The sequence below is a fragment of the Podarcis pityusensis genome, assembly GCF_964106645.2.
Source record: "Podarcis pityusensis genome assembly, chromosome: 16".
Taxonomy (NCBI): Eukaryota; Metazoa; Chordata; class Lepidosauria; order Squamata; family Lacertidae; genus Podarcis; species Podarcis pityusensis.
Window position 1 is genome coordinate 7,415,262 of NC_138041.1, and position 19,216 is coordinate 7,434,477.

At 46.3% G+C, this 19,216-nt stretch overlaps 2 long non-coding RNA genes across 2 annotated transcripts in view; one reads left to right on the forward strand and one right to left on the reverse strand.

Annotated features, from left to right (window-relative positions):
- LOC308465213 overlaps positions 1-19,216 on the reverse strand; it is a 266,569-nt gene that overhangs the window by 49,168 nt on the left and 198,185 nt on the right. The window lies entirely within an intron of this gene.
- Positions 866-3,412, forward strand: LOC308465688. Its single transcript, XR_013980542.1, has 2 exons — positions 866-1,055; positions 2,580-3,412. It is a non-coding gene; the product is annotated as an uncharacterized lncRNA (long non-coding RNA).

A 19,216-nucleotide genomic window follows, 5' to 3' on the forward strand; every position in this document is an offset into this window, starting at 1 on the left:
CTTTTTTACACGGTCATATTTCTCCCCACAATTGGTATATATACGACACTGTAAAAACATGTGATTTAAAGAAGCATTCATTGTTTGTTTTATTTTAAAAAACTCAGTAGTTTACAAGAAGAATACATTTTAATTTCAGCAAGCCTACCAAGTTGTGTAAGTTATCTATATTTCTTCTTTTTTTGCAATTTTTACTTATTGCATTTGCGTGTTAATGATAATAGCATTGTTTGCATTTCTTTTCTCAGTAGTTTATGGATTTTAGCAGAGTTTTGATTTACTGTTTTTTTCTATGGTACTTACAGGACTTTTTGATTAAACAATTTATCAATTTTGCTAAATAAATGTCACATCACCACCAGCCAGCAGGACCAAAGGTCAAGGGTGATAGGGTTTAGAATCTAGCAACCTCTAGTTCCCCATCCCTGAAAATCTTCAATGTACAGTGGTACCTCGGGATACAGATGCTTCAGGTTACAGATTCCGCTAACCCAGAAACAGTGCTTCAGATTAAGAACTTTGCTTCTGGATGAGAACAGAAATCGTGCGGTGGCGGCGTGGCGGCAGCAGGAGGCCCCATTAGCTAAAGTGCTGCTTCAGGTTAAGAACAGTTTCAGGTTAAGAACGAACCTCCAGAACAAATTAGGTACTTAACCCGAGGCACCACTGTATTCTAAAACAAACTTTCAGCACAATCCTCATGTGTCTACTTGGAAGTAAGCTCTATTGCGTTCCGCTGCTATGGGATTCCAGCTTTATCGAGTAATCTCAGACACCCTTCCCACACCACCAGCCCACACTGTTTACCTGTTTCCTTTGCGAAGGGAAGGATGGGTGAAAAACACAATGTCAAACAGGGAAGTCAAAATAATTAGGGTGCTTCAGTCAAACAGCTGACAATTAAAGATCTAATGATTAATTTTTATTTCCTGGAATTGAGCAAGATTTCCTCTATGCACGCCAACAAACCGTATAAAAAGGGCTGTCTCCCAGCAGATTGCTCCAGAAGCATCTGATACTCTGAAAGTATCTCTTCGGATCCAGCAGGAAGCCAGGTAAATTGTTCCCTGTTCATGGGTTTCTTGCTAATAGAAATACTTCTCTTCTCTGTAGGTTGTTAAATATCAGACTAACTTGATATTTTTTTCTCACCACTGAATCTTACCCAGACCGAAATGTTGAGATAAATGTCCAACTTTTCCCCTGCACAAAATTCAGGAGGAATATTCAAAACGAGTGTTTCAGTCGAACTGTGGGTTTGTGTTCAGATGCCTCTCATGAATGGTCACCATTTCATGGGTGTTCTAGTCTTCATAAGAAAAGAGTCTCTGAATTTGGCATAGCTGAAATTGTTTGGAGACACAAGGTCTCTTTGGCATAGCTGAAATTGTTTGGAGACACATAAGAAAAGAGTCTCTGAATTTGGCATAGCTGAAATTGTTTGGAGACACAACGTCCCCAAAAATATTTCCTACAGAGAAAATTTTGGGGAATTTGGGGGGGTTCAAATGGAACAGAGGGAGCTCTCCCCTACAGAGTCAGATCGCTGGTCAACCTAGCTCAGTACTGTCTACATTCACCAACAAGTGTTCTCCAGGATTTCAGACCGGGCCCTTCCCAGTCCTATCATCAGATGCTGGTGGTTGAGCGTGGAACCTTCTGCATGGAAAAAAATAATATGATGAGCCACTTGAGTTATGGGAATTCAATAATTCTTCCTGCCCTACCTCGAGATCCTGGGGATTGAAACTAGGAGTTTCTGGATGCAAAGCAGATGCTCAGCCACTGAGCTATGGCCCCTTCCTCAAGTGGGCACATTCTCGTTATGCAATGGAAGAGATGCAGTAGAAGGAAAGCAACATGCTTTGAGAAGGTGGATGCAATGTATTGCAGAGGCATTCATTCTTGTCATGGAATCCCACCACAAGGGAGATCAGTTGCAGATTTAGGTAACAGTGTCCTTGCTATACCAGGTTGCCTATGATAGACCTCCAGTTTCAGAAGCAGGGAAGCCTCTGAATGCCAGGGCTGGGAAACAGCCATATAGAGAGTGCTGTTTCAACAAGGTCTCCTTATTAGCTTCCCATTGGGTCCTCTCGCTGGCCACTGTGAGAACAGGATGCTAGACTGGATGAGCCTTTGGTCAGATGTACAACTAAGATCAGGAGCTTGGGCCAATTTTCTCTCTTCCCACCCCTCTCTCTGATAGACATATAGCCAATGGTGGGAGATGCCAGAGACAAAAGAGGGAGGAGTAATAAATGTAAATGACACCTTTTCTGCAGTGGGCAAATTTCTACATGCAATTGCACACTCCTCTGTCTCTTCCTTTCAGACAAGTGAGAGGATTTGACAGATTTCAAGAACACCTTCCAGGCAGGCCAAAAAAAGGGACTTGAAGCAGGGTCAGGGTCAGTTGTGAATTGTGCAGAAGAAGGGGTGCGGCTGTCAAGAAGGATGTGTGACTTGGGAAGAGTTCTGGGAGCTAGGTAGAGGGGCCTGGAGTTGGCACCTGGGTCTGGGTCTGTTTTAATCCAATAACAGTAGATTATAATCGCTGCATCCAAATGTCATTTCAGATCTACCCTCCCTGCTCCAACATGTCTTTCCTGAATGACAGTATGCTGTTGGAAGACTTCTATGAGCCAGAAATGGATGCGTTCTCCAGCTTTGACTCCTTGTCTTATCAGTATCCAGGCTGCTACCCACAACGTCCACAGTTTCCTGGCCGGAGTTGGGGATGTCCTCGGGGGTATCGCCCCATCACAGGGTGCATCCCCTGCTATCCTGGTCTGCCGTGTCCTCCAGGGTACCGTGTCATAAGGGTTTGTGTCCCTTTTGGCCGACCTTACTACCAAGGAAAAGGCTGGCCATGTAAATCCGAGACACAACATTGACGGAACATCCAAGAAAGAAGACTCAAGATTCTGATCCTTGGCTGAATGAATGAATGTGGTATTCAGAAATGCTGAGTGCTCCAGAATCCCCACTGTGGAACGTGTAGGATTTGTGAGGCCTCAGCACTTCTCTTACCAATCCAGATGCTGCTTTTACTTTAGTCCTTTGAGTTTTTCCTATCTTGGCATGCTTATCTTAAGAGTGGGCTCCTGTTTCCCAGCCAAATCTATCACCTTCTATTCCACCCATTGCTGATGAATCAGGACCCTCTACCACAGCTACTTCAACTATGAAAGATACTAAGTCAACATGGCCAAAGTGAAGACTGGTGGTCAACCCTGTTGGCTTAGCCTACAATGATTTATCAGCTTTGTCTTTGTGATGTCTACATGTCAACATGTCTGATTATTGTTTTTTCAGTGTTCCCTGTTGCATTTATTTCCATCTGCCCTGAGTCATTTCCACTGACTCCTTCCTTCATTTTCTCATTAAAGTTTTCAGCATATCATAGAAAGATTCTGTTCGAGTTTTCTTTTCCTTCCTTTCACTTCATCCTCTGTCACAAGGTAACCAGTGCGGCATCTTCCAAAGGTTGCTGGTCCAAAGGTCAGCGATGAAGGGGTTTGGAGCCCCACAACATCTGGGGGGGGCAACACATTGCCTACCCCTGCTCTATGACAAGCACAACTAACCCCCTTATCTTGGTAGCCATTGTCATCACATATTCTGGCAGCAGATTCCCAAGTTTATTCATTGAAGAACTAGCTCTTTTTGTGGTTCCTAAATCTGCTAAGATGGGCAAGATACCAGACCACAGAACTAACCCTTCTGCTCAATCACTTCTGATAGCCTCAATGCCAATCCCTTCCCTTGAGAGAGGGAATAAGTTCTAGCACATGCCTAAAAAGGCAAAAAGGTAAAGGACCCCTGACAGTTAAGTCCAGTTGCAGATGACTCTGGGGTTGCAGCGCTCATCTGACTTTACAGGCCAAGGAAGCCGGCGTTTGTCCACAGACAGTTTTTCTTAGTCATGTGGCCAGCATGACTAAGCCACTTCTGGTGCAACAGAACACCGAAACCAGAGCAGTGCACAGAAACGCCCTTTACCTTCCTGCCAGAGCGGTACCTATTTATCTACTTGCACTTTTTTTGGCATGCTTTCAAACTGCTAGGTCAGCAGGAGCTGGGACTGAGGAATGGGAGCTCACCCCGTCATGGGGATTCAAACAGCCGACCTTCTGATCAGCAAGCCCAAGAGGCTCAGTGGTTTAGACCACAGCGCCACCCGCGTCCCTAGCTCATGCCTACTGTAGCTCTATCTTTGGCCAAGTCAGGTTGAACAAACAGAGGGTCCCTAGTTAGACAGGATTCAATCACATCACATGAAAATCCAGCAGTTCAATTAAGGTTGGTTTGGTGCTCTCCCACAACCATAGGTGTCAACTCCCTGGGGCCCTGGGTGCTCGAGCACCCCCAAAATAGATGAGCCCCACAAATTTCAGCAACAGGGCCATGCCCCTGGGCACCCATGCCCCTGGGCACCCACGGTCACGGCATCAAGTTGGCACTCCTGCCCACATCAGACTTGGAAAAAAATGGATTTTTCTGATAAGGTGGTGGCTTATCAGTGGTGACTGGTATCCACTGAAACTGGCATTACGGGAGTGGGAGCCTTAACTAAGAACAAGCAGAACCAGCTAACTCTAGTTTAGTCCCCACCCTCCTCTTGCTGAGTTTTAGAAGGGCAACACTGAGACTAAGGAGAAGGAAGGTTGGCAGGCACTACCACCACCTGGAATGGTTCCTGGTAAGAAGGCAAGCATGTAGGTGGGGATTGGCTGAGTAGCAGGCATCCAGGGAGCCAGTGGTGTAGTGGTTAAGAGCAGTGGACTCGTAATCTGGTGAACCGGGTTCATGTCTCCGCTCCTCCACATGCATCTGCTGGGTGACCTTGGGCAAGTCACACTTCTCTGAAGTCTCTCAGCCCCACTCACCTCACAGAGTGTTTGTTGTGGGGGAGGAAGGGAAAGGAGAATGTTAGCCGCTTTGAGACTCCTTAGGGAAGTGATAAAGCGGGATATCAAATCCAAACTCCTCCTCCTCTTCTTCTTCTTCTTCTTCTTCTTCTTCTTCTTCTTCTTCTTCTTCTTCTTCTTCCTCCTCCTCCTCCTCCTCCTCCTCCTCCAAAGGGAACAGCAGTGAGACTAAAAGGCAAATAAGGGGCAGAGGGGTGAGGTTTTGTGACATGGGTAGGTGGGGCTTTAAAGGCAGAGGGGGCGGGGATGAAATAACAGTAGAACCGTGATTTGTTAAAAGCATGCCACCAGGCATAGCATAAAGCTGGATTTTTGCTTTGCATAAATTGATATGTCATCCAACCAGCTGTTTTGAGGCAGTGCAGATGAGGCCAAAGAGATGGATTTTCTCCCGCATATGCTACCATTCCAATGTAAGAGGAACTTCTCCCTCTGCTGGAAAGCTGGAGGTCCTGCAATTTCCCGGCTCGCTCTTTTGACCTCCACTTCATTCCTATGAGATCTTTCAGCAAGGGTGCCTCAGGTCATTGTTATAGCTTGCTGTTCCATAGGCTTGTCAGGAATTGCCTGTCAGTCTATGAGGATTCCATTTGAAGGGCAGCTACAGACTGATTCTCTCCCCACATGCACCACTCCCTTGTTGTAACAGCAGCATCTCCCTCTGCTGGCAGGCTGAGCCTAATGCATCTTACCAGGTCACTATTTTGACTCCAGTTGGGACTACTATTCTCATCACCCCTGACCACTGGTCCTGCTAGCTAGGGATGGTCATTTTAGACTCACAGCTGTCCATGGAGGCGCAGGTCAATTCTGTGTCCAGGGCAGTTGTTTACCAGCTCCATCTGGTACGCAGGCTGAGACCCTACCTGCCATGGACTGTCTCGCCAGAGTGGTGCATGCTCTGGTTATCTCTTGCTTGGACTACTGCAATGCGCTCTATGTGGGGCTACCTTTGAAGGTGACCCAGAAACTGCAACTAATCCAGAATGCGGCAGCTAGACTGGTGACTGGGAGCGGCTGCTGAGACCACATAACACCGGTCTTGAAAGACCTACATTGGCTCCCAGTACATTTCCGAGCACAATTCAAAGTGTTGGTGCTGACCTTTCAAGCCCTAAACGGCCTCGGTCCAGTATACCTGAAGGAGCGTCTCCACCCGGACACTGAGGTCCAGCTCCGAGGGCCTATTGACTATTCCCTCACTGCAAGAAGCCAAGTTACAGGGAACCAGGCAGAGGGCCTTCTCGGTAGTGGCGCCCTCCCTGTGGAACACCCTCCCACCAGATGTCAAAGAGAACAACAACTACCAGACTTTCAGAAGACATCTGAAGGCAGCCCTGTTTAGGGAAGCTTTTAATGTTTGATGCATTACTATATTTTAATATTTTGTTGAAAGCCGCCCAGAGTGGCTGGGGAAGCCCAGCCAGTTGGGTGGGGTATAAATAATAAATTATTATTATTATTATTATTATTATGATGATGATGATGATGATGATGGAATGGTGGGAGTTGTAGTCCAAAAAGAGCTGGAGATGCAAATTTGGGAAACATGGTACTAGGGGCTCTGTCCCCACTCACTCCATTTCCCAACCCTTTTCCCTCTAGTATTCTGTCCATAAAGACTCAAACAAATGAACCTGTCACTCTCCAGAGGTTCTTGAACTCATACAACCCAGGTGGCAAGCATGATCAACAGTGGGAGATGATATGAGTTACGGTCCAGCAATATCTGGAGGGGCAAAAGTTCTCTATCCCTGACAGAGGGAGGGCGTGGCAGGCAGAGTCAGCAGCAAGGGAGAATGCATGAAGCATTAACAAAGAATCACAACTATATGTTATCATCATCATTACTCATCTGTTGAAAGACTTGCCTACTGTCATCCATGCTTCAGTAGCCTGCGGGTTTGATAGCTATCATGTACTCTCAACACAGCTGCATCTGGAGGCAACTTTGAAAACTACCGCTCCTGCTGTTCAGTTTTTGGCAGGCGTGGGCAGATAAGTACACAGCTCACCTGTTTTGGAGCAACTGCACTGGATCTGGTTCAAAATATTGGTTATTTTTCAAGGGCTGTGTCTATTCCTAGGCAACCTTCCGGGCTGGAGGTGGGGGCATATGTCAGCGGTGGGCAGTGCCAGTGAAAAGATGGAGCAGAGCAACTAATGTAAATTTTCTTTTTGTGCCAAAGGCTAATATTTACACATGCTCACACATCCTTCTCTGTCCTCCATCCAGACCAGCAAGAGGAAACATCAGAGTCGAAGCACTCATTCTAGTTTGAGAAAATCATCCAAGCAGGACTAGTGAGGGGGGTAGTCTGAGGATTCTTGAGAGCAAGAGTGAGAGGCCACATTCACCCCTCAATCCTCATGTTCCCCACCCCAAATTTAAAGCCCTGAAGTCCTGATTACTGCTACAGTTGCCATATTTTGAAAAGCAAAAAAGAGGACACATTTACCAACTTCTACTTTTAACTATGGACGCAGGTGGCACTATGGGTTAAACCACAGAGCCTAGGGCTTGCCGATCAGAAGGCCGGCGGTTCAAATTCCCACGACGGGTGAGCTGCCGTTGCTCGGTCCCTGCTCCTGCCAACCTAGCAGTTCGAAAGCACAAAGTGCAAGTAGATAAATAGGTACCACTCTGGTGGGAAGGTAAACGGCGTTTCCATGCGCTGCTCTGGTTCACCAGAAGTGGCTTAGTCATGCTGGCCACATGACCCAGAAGCTGTATGCCGGCTCCCTCGGCCAATAAAGCAAGATGAGCGCCACAACCCCAGAGTCAGTCACGACTGGACCTAATGGTCAGGGGTCCTTTTACCTTTACCTTACTTTTAACTATGGATCGCTATGATGACTCTCATTTTACATACCCATGAAAAAGAGGTGGTGTCCTGGAAAAAGAGGACATATGCTCTTGTATCAGCATCTCTCCCCCCCCCCCCCTTCCTAGCATATGAGATCTTCTGCTGAGAGCTTGCTCCATCTTAAATGGAGGTGAGCTCAGCTTCCTTCACCAGGAGCAAGGACTTATCCATCACTCGACTGGATACCTCCTTCAGTCTGCTTCAGTCCAGCTACAAAGCTTTCCTTATCTAGTCCATCTGCAACTGTCTTCAACCACTGGCAGATTTTGGGCCCTCCAATTTCAGATCCTCCAAGTGTCCCTATTTTCCAGGGATAGTCCTGGATTTATAGAAACCATCCCAGTTTCTGATTCGATCCCAAAATGTCCTGCTTTTTCTTAGGACATCCCTATTTGCATCTGACAAATGTTGGGAGGATATGGAGTGATGCGACACAAGTCAAGGAGATAAGTAGCTAGACAACCTTTACAACAGTGTTTCCCAACCTTGGGACTGCAGCTGTTTTTGAAATACAACTCCCATCATCCCTAGCTAGCAAGACCAGTGGTCAGGAATCCATTATAGACTTATCTGTGGCTTCATTATCTCCTGGAATGCAAGTTGTTGTACCAAACCAAGTTGTGCTCAGAGGAGATCTATTGAAAAGAATACACTCGTACCTTGGAAGTCAAATGGAATCCATTCTGGAAGTCCGTTCAACTTCCAAAACATTTGGGAACCAAAAAGCGGCTTCTGAGTGGCTGCAGGAAGCTCCTGCAGCCAATTGGAAGCCGTGGAAGCCCTCTCGGACTTTCAGCTTCCAAAAATAGTTCATAAACTGGAACAGTCACTCCCGGGCTTGCGGCGTTCGGGAGTCAAAATGTTCGAGAACTAAGCTGTTCGAAAACCAAGGTACGTCTGTACAACTATGTTAGCCATTTCCATTCTTTTCAATGTGTATGAGAAAGGAGGATGAAGAAAACAACACAACATTGTTCTATGATTCATAGAAGGTTTTAATGAGGAAAAAGCAGGAAAGGAGATGGTGGAAATAGCCCATCGCATATCAATGCAACATGGACCACTGAAAAGGCAATTATCAGATATCATCTCTTTGGAGCCAGAAATTGCAAAGACAAAGTTGACACATCATTGTGGACTAAGGCAACGACAACAGAGCTGACCTCCAATCTTCCCTTTGGCCTTGTAGGTTGAGCATCCTTCAGCCAATCACAGCTGTAATTTAGGAGGTCCTGGTGCATCATTAGTGGTTGGAATGTAAGGCAGCAGATGTAATCAGGAAACAGAAGCCTATTGTTGAAAATAAGCATGCAGAGTTGGGCCAGCAAAGGAACACAGTCAAAATGCCATATTGATTGTTAGCAGAGGTTTGGAGCCCTCACAAACCCCACTGGTCAAACAGTGGGATCTCTGGAGAACTAAGCATTTCTGAATACTGTATCCATCCATTCAGCCAAGGGTTAGGATCTCACGTCTTCTTTCCTGGATGTTCCATCAGTGTTGCGTCCGAGCTTAACATGGCCAGCCCTGACCAGGGTAATATCGTCGGTAGGGGACGCACACCTTCCTGGGGTAGGTTCCTGGAGGACACGGGCAATAAGGTCGGGGATAGAAAGGAACACAGGCCTTGATGGGTCGGTACCCTGGGGGGCATGGGAAACCGAAGCCAGGGCCGCACTTGGAACCACAAGGATCGTAGCAACCAGGACGCTGATAGGGTGGATAGCAGCCAGGGTACTGACAGAAGGAGTCATCTTCTGGGTTAGAGAAGTCCTCCAACAGGATTCCATTATTCAGCAGAGACATCTTGGAACAGTTGGGGTAGATCTGTAATAACATTGTGGCAGAGAGGTTATAGGTTGAAAAAACTGGGTTAAAAGAGAGATGGGAAACCTGAGGCACAAAGACTCGTAATCTGGTGAACCGGGTTCGATTCCCCGATCCTCCACATGCAGCTGCTGGGTGACCTTGGGCTAACCTCACTTCTCTCTGAAGTCTCTCAGCCTCACTCACCTCACAGAGTGTTTGTTGTGGGGGAGGAGGGGAAAGGAGATTGTGAGCCGCTTTGAGACTCCTTAAGGGGAGTGATAAAGCGGGATATCAAGTCCAAACTCCTTCTCCTCCTCTTCTTCTTCTACTTTCTTCCTGGCACTCAAAACTCTTCCCAAGACAAACCAGCTCTCCCAAACCAAGGCTATTCTCTACTGGCACACCTCTGAAATGTGTCCTTGAAATCTCATACTGCCTCTTATTTGCCTAGATAGGACAGTGAAGTCTCCAGATCTCTCTCCCGCCAACCATACCTATTCTCCCCAGACCATGCCCCTAACAGACCATGCTTTGCATGCGTTCCCATGTTTTGGCTTGACTAGAGAGTTAATTTGAGCTCTGATAATGCCTCTTGACTCCCTGCATAGAGGATAAAAATGAGTGGTTGAGTGGTTGTAGAAACTTGCCTCCTGCACCAAGCTAAAATTTACATTTCCAGTCCTATCCACTCATTTTAACATCACACAATTGTCTGGATGGAAGATTAGAGAGGGACCTGTGAGTTTGTGTAGATACTAGAATCATAGAATTGTAGAGTTGGAAGGAACCATGAGGATCATCTAGTCCAGAGGATCAGCAGGGGGCCAATCCACTGTCCCTCAGACCTTTTGGTGGGCCAGACTATTTTGAGGCAGGGGAAAAATGAACGAATTCCTATGCCCCACAAATAACCCAGAGATGCATTTTAAATAAAAGGACACATTCTACTCATGTAAAAACATGCTGATTCCCGGATCATCCGCGGGCCAGATTGAAAAGGCGATTGGGGCCGGATCTGGCCCCCGGGCCTTAGTTTGCCTACCCATGATCTAGTCCAGTGTTTCCCAAACTTGGGCCTCCATCTGTTCCCAATACAGTTCCCAAAATAGCTGAAGACCCAAGTCTAGTCCAAAAACAGCTGGAGACCCAAGTCTAGTCCAACTCCCTGCAACACAGGAATCTTTCACCCAAAGTGGAGCTACAGTACAAAGGGAAAATGTGCATTTATTGCTCTGCCTGCTTTTGCCCCCTGGTTCCTGTGACCCTCCAAAATTCTTTAGGCAACATTTGATCGGAACTCCATTATCTAAAAATTTCAAGCTGTGTCCACTCTACAGACACTTTCTTCAACAAGTTTAGAACCCCAACAGGACACTCAGAAGCCATCAGATGCATTTTGATACCAGAGCTCAGCTGAAACACTCATCTAGATTTTTCTCTGTGGAGGAACTTGCCATGTCCCTTCAACATTTCATTCCTTGTAATATGCAGCAAGATAAATGAAGCTGGCCTGATATTTAGAAGCCCTCAGAGAAAAGAGATATTTCGGTCCCCGTCAAGCCTATGAGCATGCAAGGAATTACCTGGTTTCCTACTGGATCTGATGGGATGCTTTCAGAGTTTCAGATGTTTCTGAAGTAACCCATTGTGCAGCAGCTCCTTTTATATGGTCCGTCATTGTGCCTAGAGGAAAACACTCATCTCACTTCCAAGAATTACAGTAAGAATTAATCTTCAGACCTTTAATTGTCACATGTTTAATTGAAATAATCTAATTATTTTTTCCTTCCTTGTTCAACATGCTGCATCATCATGTTAACCCCTGAGCTTGTTTGGGGAAATGCACTATTTAGGTTGAAATGCCTTATCCACGTTCCTGCAAGCGCAGCTGATCTCAGTGAGGCCTCCTTCTGAGCAGACATTGTAGCACCCTTTTGCAAACTTATTTTAGAATATACAGAAGAAGGAAGAAGGAATGTCTTGCGTCTAACTCTAACCGTTTTGGGAGGAAGATCTCCCACCTCCATGCAGTATATTTTTGCTCAGTCCAAAAACCATGAGAAGTGGTATTCAAACATTTAATTACAGCACACAACTCATGTTTTACACAATGGGATATGATCGTACTCCCAGTTCTTCCACATTGCACCGTGACCCAAAATTAACAGCAAGGTTTAGCTGTTTTCATCACCATATTCATTAGAATCATCAATTTAATTTGTGTTACAATCACCCTATACAGTGGTACCTCGGGTTACAGATGCTTCAGGTTACATACGCTTCAGGTTACAAACTCCGCTAACCCAGAAATAGTACCTCGGGTTAAGAACTTTGCTTCAGGATGAGAACAGAAACTGTGCGGCGGCAGCGGGAGGCCCCATTAGCTAAAGTGGTACCTCAGGTTAAGAACAGTTTCAGGTTAAGAATGGACCTCCAGAATGAATTAAGTTCTTAACCCGAGGTACCACTGTATAGCACTATTGACATCTGTCTGTCTAGAGAGACAATGGAAAGTGTTCCACCAGGGGTAAAACTGTTGGAGAGTTACAGAGCCTGCTACCATTGTAGAGACCAATACAGCAGAGACATATTTTAGAGCAGGTGGGGCTGATGAAGGTGTGCACTTTTTCTGCTACAGGTGCACCATGGGGTTTCTTCTCTCTATTCTCCTCCCAGCACTGTCCTGTTATCCTTTGGCCCTTAAAATGGCATCCCAAAGGCTGTTAGGACCTGCTGTCCAAACCCAATGTGTTTCAGGAAATTGCTTGTTAGGTGAGCGTAAGGAGTTAACGATTTCCACTGATTCTTATGGGAAGTTTTTTAATCCATGTCCGACCACAGAATTTTGAGCCCAAAATGATGAAAAAGCTGGGGATACCCTCTGAAACCTTGCAAAAGACAGACACGGTTAGGAAAAATGCTTTCTTATTTGTCTGATCTCCCCCCTCCCTCCTCCTTCCCATCCTCCCACCATGGTTTCTGCTTAAACAACTGCCACTGACCAGCAAAACACAAAAAAATCTGACTTGCTTAAGGCTGCTAATTTGTTTACAGTACTAGGTCTGGCTGTCTGGATATCTGAATCTGCAGTGTGTGTACTAAAGGTAAAGGTAAAGGGACCCCTGACCATTAGGTCCAGTCGTGGCCGACTCTGAGGTTGCGGCGCTCATCTTGCTTTATTGGCCAAGGGAGCCAGCGTACAGCTTCCGGGTCATGTGGCCAGCATGACTAAGCCGCTTCTGGCGAACCAGAGCAGTGCACGGAAACACCGTTTACCTTCCCGCCAGAGCAATACCCATTTATCTACTTGCACTTTGACGTGCTTTCGAACTGCTAGGTTGGCAGGAGCAGGGACCGAGCAACGGGAGCTCACCCCGTCGCTGGGATTCTGATCAGCAAGTCATAGGCTCTCTGGTTTAACCCACAGCACCACCCGTGTCCCTAGTGTGTGTACTAGTGAGGCTAATTCTTCGTGTTTGGATAAATGAATTTTGGTATAACTAGCTTTCCTATAGCAAAACCAGTGTGTTTAAGAAGGCACAGAACCTATACTGTAGAACCAGGGATGGAGAGCTGGTGGCTTTCCAAATCTTGTTGAACCCCTTGTCCCATGAACCCCAGCATGGTCAATGGTCAGGAATGATGGGAGTTGTAGTCTAGCATGTTCAGGAAGACCTCTGAATGTATGTCTAGAACCAGGATCGCTATGGCCCCCTCAGATGTTGTTGGACTACAACTCCCATCAGCCCCAGCCAGCAGGGCCAACATTCAAAGATGGTGGAAGTTCTAGTCCAGCAATGTTTGGAAGGTCACAGGTCCTTCATTCCTGACATAGACACTATTGTTGCAATGTTATATATTTTCCACCCAGAAGTCAGTCCCATTGAACTCAGCAGTATTCACTCCCAGTTAAGTGAGTACAGCAGGTTTCACCAGCCAGGTATCCTCTAGGTGTGATTGGATTCTACATCCCATCAGTGCCAGAGATCAAGACCCAGTTGTCAGGGAAGATCAGAGCAGGAGTCCAGGAAGATCTGGAAAGCTACCGATTCCCTCCAGATGTTGTTGGATTGCAGATTCCATCCTCCTCCCTGACCATGGGCCCTGCAAGATGAAGCTAATGAGATTTTTATTTATTGTGCATTTATTTAAGGGTGGGAGTACACCTTTTAATCAAAGAAAACTCTCGAGGTGTACAAATAAAATAGGACATTAGCAGCACCGCTGAAATCCATAAACGGATTAGAAAACAAAATACACATAGTCTATGCCCCATTAAAATACTCACATAAAAGAGTAAAAACATAGGTTACGAAATAATAGGTGGCTGACCAGGCTTGCTGAAACGGATCTCACTCCTGTCAGCAATCGTGCTGCAGCATTCTGTGTCAACTGCAGTTTCTGGACAAACCACAACGAAAGCTCCATATGGAGTCCCACAACATCAGGAAGTCCAGAGGTTCTCCATTTGTGGCAGAAAAGTCCATCTCATCAGTTCTCTTTCCAGTTGTTTGAGGAAATAATGTCATCCCTAAGCAGAAATCTGCAAACACGTACCATTGGTTTATTATGCTTAAACAGAGACATGTACTAGGGCAGTCATGGGTTCAAGCAGTTGCTTCCTCATACACCTTTTACTGGAAGAGTATGGAACCACATCTAAGAACAAGGATTCTTTATAAACATAATTACAGCAGTTAGAAATAATTGTGGAGCTGGCTGGGCTTCCCAAACCTTCTCAGATGAGATGATGCGGGTGCTCACCCACAAAGGACACATGTTCAGGGTCCTTCATGGAGACTCATGGGAAAGCCTATGTCTTATGATGTCTCAGGATAGATATGATCACTGAGAAGTCCACAATGCCTCCAATTGCCTTCAAAATCCATTTGGAGGTATGGACTGAGAGGAGCATCCACACTCACCCCACCCACCCAGTCTCTGCCCAAACACAACTCACATTTTGCTCTGGGTGAAATTTGGCATCAGGTCAATTTGGGGAAGATTATAGCAATTCAGAGTCCCCTTGCCATTCCACCAGCAATGCCACTAAAGAAAAGGTTTAGGACCCATTTTGAAACTTGTTTGCGGTAAGAAGGTGGGACAGGCTAGTTGATCATCCAAAGACCTCTCTCTCAGAGATGGGGGACCTGTGGGAGCCCTAAGAAGTTGTTGGACTCCAGCTCCCATCAGCCTCGGCCAGCATAGCCAATGGACAGGGATGATGGGAAATGTAGTCCAACAACATCTGGTGGGCCGCATGTAACAGATGTATAGTGTCCAGAAGTGATTGTGCCACCCTATGCGGCCTTGGACTGGACAGACCCCATGGTCAGACCCCAAGCGGAGTCCAGACCCTCAAAGTGTCTCTATTTTCCAGGGACAGTCCCAGATTTACAGAACCTGTCCTGGTTTCTGATTTGATCCCAGAATATCCCACTTTTCCTTAAAGGTAAAGGGACCCCTGACCATTAGGTCCAGTCGTGGCTGACTCTGGGGTGGCGGTGCTCATCTCGCTTTACTGGCCGAGGCAGCCGGCGTACAACTTCTGGGTCATGTGGCCAGCATGACTAAGCCGCTTCTGGCAAAACCAGAGCAGCGCACGGAAACACCGTTTACCTTCCCGTCGGAGTGGTACCTATTTATCTACTTGCACTTGACATGCTTTCAAACAGCTAGGTTGGCAGGAGCTGGGACTGAGCAACAGGAGCTCATCCCGTTGCGGGGATTCGAACCACTGACCTTCTGATCAGCAAACCCTAGGCTTTTCCTTAGGACATCCCGATTTCATCAGAGAAATGTTGAAGGGTATGGAGTTACTTAGGCTGCATCTACACACCTATCTAAAAAACGCTCTGGAAATGCTTCGGGGGGGGGACATTTTAAAGCTCACAATGGAAAAATTCATAGCTCCATCTAGTGTCATAGTGTTATAATGCATATACAGTGGTACCTTGATTTAAGACCATAATCCAGTCTTAAAACAAAGCGTACTTAAAACAAGGCATGCTTTCCCATAGAAAGTAATTGAAAATGGATTGATCCATTCTAGACAATGAAAAACACCCCCTAAAACAGCAATTTAACACATATTTTACTGTCTAATGAGACCATTGATCCATAAAATGAAGGCAATAATCAATGTACTATACTATAACATAAATAAGACAGTATTGTAGATGATAAAAATTAGAATTAATTTTTTTCTTATCTGCACTGATAGTCATTGTTTGGACGGAGGGCTTTTATCCATTTCTGCAGTCACAAATTCAACCAGCAGCTGGGTTCCACACAGCCAGAAAAGCAAGTCACAAAAACAAAGTCACAACTCACAGTCACAGGTCAGTCCCATAAAACGAAGTCACAGTCAAAAAACCGAAAAAGCCACACAAACCAAAATGCAAAAAAATAGCAAAAACCAAACCTCCAAATATCACCTCTGTGTTGCGTGGGTGCTTGGGACTCAATAGCTGGCAGACTCAACAGGAAGCCTCTGATTAGCAGTGAGGGACTCAATTAACAAACGAAACACACTCAACAGGAACCAGATGATGAAAAGAGACCCCTAAAACAGCAGCCAGGCCCGACTTATATAAAAAAAATGACTCAACCCGGAGCACTCATTTCTGGGTTGCAATTGGACTTAGTCCAAAACGGACTTATAATAGACTGGACTTTAGTCAAGGTACCACTGTATATACAGTGGTACCTCTGGATGTGAACGGGATCCGTTCTGGAGCCCCGTTCGCATCCTGAGTAGAACGCAACACGCGACTGCGCATCTGCACATGCGCGGGTTGCGTTTCGCTGCTTTCGCGCATGCGCATGACGTCATTTTGAGCGTCTGCGCATGCTCCAGTGGCGAAACCCGGAAGTAATGCGTTCCGTTACTTCCAGGTCGTCGCGGAGCGTAACCTAAAAACGCTCAACCTGAAGCATATTTAATCCAAGGTATGACTGTATTGGGACGCGGGTGGCGCTGTGGGTAAAACCTCAGCGCCTAGGACTTGCCGATCGTCAGGTCGGCGGTTCAAATCCCCGCGGCAGGGTGCGCTCCCATTGCTCGGTCCCAGTGCCTGCCAACCTAGCAGTTCGAAAGCACCCCCAGGTGCAAGTAGATAAATAGGGACCGCTTACTAGCGGGAAGGTAAACGGTGTTTCCGTGTGCTGCGCTGGCTCGCCAGATGCAGCTTGTCACGCTGGCCACGTGACCCGGAAGTGTCTTCGGACAGCGCTGGCCCCCAGCCTCTTAAGCGAGATGGGCGTGCAACCCCAGAGTCGGACACGACTGGCCCGTACGGGCAGGGGTACCTTTACCTTTACCTATGACTGTATTATTAATTGTCAGGCTTTAGAAATCCCTTCTCTGGTGGCACCAAGGAGCAGGGAGAAAACAAGAAAGTTCTTACTTGTGATTTATTTCAGTCATCACAGTGAAAGACAACAAAATCCAGTCAGTGCTCCCTGATGGAGTTGCTCGCACTGAGCTCTTCCCCCTTCCTTTCTAACAGCAGCGCGTGCTTCTACAGCATCCATTCGTGGTCAACTGCCCCAGTACCCTTTTCCTTGAGCCCATAGAAAACGTTGTGTTTTGGGAGAAGGGGGGTTGGTTATGCTGTCCAGTGACATGTCACCTCGCTGCTCTGCCTCCCCTCCTCCTTCTCCTAACACCTCCTAACTCTTCTGTTCGCCTGTCTCTGAGCTGTTCTCTTCCCCAAAGCCCTGCTGTAATTCGAGATGGCTTTCCTCTTCTTTGGAAACTACAGGAGAAGGGGGGGCGACCTCCCCCAACCCTCCTCCTCTTCAGTCTAGTCCCTGACACTAATGTAGCTGAGTCCACAAAGACATTACTTCTTGCATATATTCTAAAATGAATTTGCAGCACAAGGCTACTCAGAAATACAAATTTGCATTTAGCAGCAGTTGCAGGTATGTGGATATGAAATTTAATTTCCATCAGCACCCTTGGGTGCCTCGCTCATGAAGTGATGGTGAGATGAAAAATACCATTTTAAACAAGGAATAAAGAATAATTAGAACATTTCAGTTAAACATCTGGCCATTAAGATCTGAAGACTGGGGTTTTTTTTATACACACACACACCCCAAATCCAACTTCGTGAAGACCTTCACTGACCTCACTCTTTCCAATAAATCCCCAATCCACGGTAGGTGATAGCGGTTGGGCACCAATATGCGATTGACCTTTCTATAGTCCACACACAGCCTCAACTCTGCCATATCTCACTTCTTCACAAACAGTACAAGGGTCCCTTTGAAGTTCTGATGAAACCTCTTGCCAGGTTCTTCTCCAGAAACTCCCTAAAAGCCACCAGCTCTACTTCTGACACCGAACAGAGGTGACTTGTGGGCAATTGCGTGCCTGGCAGGAGGTATATTTTAGTCAGGAGGCCTATGGGGCAGCAACTTGTCTGCTTCCTTCTCACTGAAGACGTCTCTGAAGGGATGGTATTTCCAGGGCAGCTGGCTCTCCTTGCTGATAAGAGGAACCAGCACTCCTGCTCTCAACACCGCTGCTACTACCGATGGCCTGTTGCCCAGACAGTAGAGATTACAATATGCTGAAGCAATCACTAGGGATCTCTTCCCCCAAGCAATGACAGGGTCATGCCGGGATAATCAGATCAAGACTTCTTCTTCTTTGGCGATCACTCATAGCTGAGTAAGATTGTCTTCCACAAACACGGTTTTAACAATGAGTCCGTAAGTGAATGTGGAGGCCAATTCTGGATCTACACGTCCTTCCACAGTGGGGACATTGGTTTCCGGACAGGAGTTGATCACAGTGTGGATTTGCCAACCGTGCCTTCCACTTAGCACGTTTCTCCCTTGCGTCCTGAGTTTGAGTGCCTTCAAAACCCATGACACCTTTGGTAAAGGCTGTTCTCCAATTGGAGCTCTCGCAGGCAAGTGTTTCCCAATTGTTGGTGTTCATACTACATTTTTAAAAAAATTGCCTTGAGACAGTCTTTAAACCTCTTTTGTTGACCACCAGCACTACTCTTTCCATTTTTACGTTTGTTATAGAGTAGTTGCTTTGGAAAACGATAATCAGGCATCCGCACAACATGACCAGTCCAAAGAAGTTGATGTTGAAGAATTATTGCTTCGACACTGGTGATCTTTGCTTCTTCCATTAGTTTACCTGTCTTCCCAAGTGATGTGTAAAGTTTTCGGAGACACCATTGATGGAATCTTTCAATGTGTTGGAGATGGTATTTATAAGTGGTCCATGTTTCACAAGCCTACAGTAAGGTTGGTAGTGCAATAGCTTTGTAAACAAGCATTTTGGTTTCCCTGTGAATGTCCCAGTCCTCAAACACTCTGCACTTCAATCGGGAGAAAGCCGCACTCACAGAGCTCAGGCGACACATGGCCAACTTTGCCAAGTGCAAGGTAGTTTGTTCTTGATGAGCTGGTCGTTCCAGGGCCAACAGCACAATAGTGTGAGAAACCACCCCAGACACCAGGGGTCTTCCATTAATGGTCTGTACTTCCAAATGATTCGACAGTTTCTGCATGGGCACACCATGTCCCTTAGCAAATTCTACATCAATAAGATCTGCTGAGGAACCTGAGTTGATG